Raw genomic sequence first — 2,815 nt, forward strand, 5'->3', positions numbered from 1 at the left:
CTTCGGCCGTGCGGCCTCCTCCCATCCGCCGCCGCCTCGTCCCCGGCCTTGCTGCATCCTCTCCGGCGCCGCAGCCATCTCCCCGGGCCCGCGGCCTCCTCTCTGGTGCCGTGGCCTCCTCCCCGGCCTCGCGGCCTCCTCCGCCGCGCACCCGGCCGGCGCCCACCCGAGGGGCGACCTCTCCAGCTCCAATGGCGCCCGCGCGTATCTCCCCTCACCGTCGCACCGGGTCCATCCACCGCTCCTCACCCAACCTTTCCCAGCCCAGATCCGCCTCCATGGCAGCCAGATTCGCCTCATCCCTCGGCATGGGGTCAACTTCGACCTTCTCCCATGGCTGCCCTCCCCATTCCATGATTCAGCACACCGATTTGTCTCCCCCCACTCTCCCTTGCCTCCCACCACCGACCACCTCCCCCGCACGGTGGCTACCTCTCCCCTTCCAAGTGGCACCCGGCGGCGGGGAGCTGTTCTGACAAGCAAACAAGGGACAACAAGGGGAGCGGAGGCAACGGCGCCATGGCCTCACCCCTCCCCCTCTAAGCACCCCAACCTGCAGCTCTCCCATCAAGTGCGGTTCGCTGGCGGCGGTGGGTAAGGAAGGGCGAGTGGACTGCACCATCGGATCCTGACTCCCTGCCGGATGTCTCGTCTCTCCCCCGTTGTGCCCCTTCTCCTTCTACTTCTACTCCGTTATGGCAAGGACGGGCTCTGCCGCACCGGGAGCAGTTCACCGTGCCTGGGGCCGACGCCGGGAACGAGGGATCCCAGTCTGGCCTCCGCCCTGCTCTTGAACCATGGAGCAGCAGCGGGATCGAGATGCGTCGGGCCTGGGAGCGTCTCCTTCGACTCTGGCAGCCAGGAGGTATCACTACTGGGAGGGCATGAGCGGTTCGGTTGGCACTCCAGTGCAGCTCGGTTGGCGGATAGATGACGACTGTAACCTGTTGTGATGCAGATGGTTCGCCACGCCGGTTCCACACACCCGCCAATGAGCCGGCCACTGTCCCCGTCTTCCAACTCCGCTCGTCCCTCGCTGAAGTAGCACGGGCATGGTGATGCAGTGCACTGTGATTCCGCGTGTAGTGCAGATCGGGCATCCTGTGAGGTTGCTGCTGTGAATTTTTTGGGTGTAATTTTGGAGTTCACTCCCTTTGGCAAGTGGTTCGGCGGGCTTGTTCCCGTGCAGTGCGGCATGTGTGTTCGTGCAGTGCCCGTGCAGTTTAGGCATGTGTGTTCACCTCGATGGCCCACCATGCAGTTTACTCGATGCTCTCGTGCAGTGCTGAGCGCATTTGCTTGTAGTCTCGCCGGATGCATGTGTAGTCTGCCTCCTGCCGCACATATGCGTGTAGTACATTTTTTCATGGAAAAGTTGGGCGGCGTAGTTCCCTCCATTCATGTTTTGCATATTTTGGAAAAAGTTTTTTGAAAGTGCAATCAGCTTGTGTAAAAAGAATATGTTTCATTACACTTATGTATGAAGTGCAATTTCTTTCGTGTGTTTGAAAAAATCAGTCAACTATATCAACACCTGCAGTGCATTTGGTCCTCAGATGTGGTTCATTTTTAAGAGTGATGTTGTTCACTTGTGCCCAAAAAACGGAAGTGCTAAAAATTTAGCGCAAGAGCAAAGATAGTAATGAGCTTCACTTCGATATATATCGAGGTTCACTTGCCTCCTCTCTGCGGTCCACTCTCGTTCATAAAAAAATTGAAAAAAAAGACAACAAAAACTCGTCTGAGAAAAATTTACGTTCAACAAAGAAATCATGAAGTTCACTTGATCGTCTGATGCAGTGCGGTTTTCAGTCTAAAAGCAGTGTGGTTTTCTCCTCGTCTTTAAAAATTTATGTCCCACAAAAAAGAAATCATGCAGTCCGCTAGCCCGTCTGATGCAGTGCGGTTTTCAGTCTAAAAGCAGTGCGGTTTTTTGTCTGATGCAGTATACACGACGATTTGGGTGTCACAAAAAACAGTGTCCGCGTTTCGGTAAATTCAAAATTGCTCTTAAACTGTAAGTAATTAGAGAGCATGTTCAACATGAAAAAGTTGCGCGTCGTTGATATGTTCCCAATATTGTATGATTTGAATCATTCCAATCAGCACTTTGTAAAAATTTCGCGAAAAACGGTCGCTGCCTCTCACCGTCAGCCGCACGATTTTTAAAATTAACTAAAAACCGTAAGGAATCTCAAAAACATTTCAACATATGAAAGTTGCGCCTCTTCTGTAGCTTTCCAACGTCATATCATACGCCTCATTTCGACAAACGGTTAGAAAACTAGAGCGAAAACAACACCGAAAATTTGATTTTTTTTTGAAAAACAGAATTCCGCGATTTAGTAAATTTAAAACTGCTCTTAAACCGTAATGAATTAGAGATAATAATACATATGAAAAAGATGCGCCTCGACGATATCTTTCCAACGGCGTATCATTTGCTTCATTCTGACAAGCGGTTTAGAAAAAAACGCAAAAAAATGCTCCCTGCCACTCGTCGTCCGCTGCACCATTTTCAAAACTGCTCTTAAACCGTGTGGAATCTCAAAAAGTGTTTAACATGTAGAAGTTGCGCCTAATCCATAGCTTTTCAAAGGTATATTACACGCCTCATTCCGATAAGCGGTTAAAAGATTAGAGCGAAAATAGTACCGAAAAAATAACGCGTGCCGTTGTTTCCGACGAGAAGTTCAATCGTGTGAGTACTACAGCACACTTGGTTCAAAGAATGACGTGCACTTGCGTTCAGCGTGCAGTGCGGAAGTGGTGTGCAGAATAATTATTCTGCTAATATTAGGAGAATAGACCGTCT

This window comes from Triticum dicoccoides, chromosome 1B (genome assembly GCF_002162155.2).
Source record: "Triticum dicoccoides isolate Atlit2015 ecotype Zavitan chromosome 1B, WEW_v2.0, whole genome shotgun sequence".
NCBI classification, from domain to species: Eukaryota; Viridiplantae; Streptophyta; class Magnoliopsida; order Poales; family Poaceae; genus Triticum; species Triticum dicoccoides.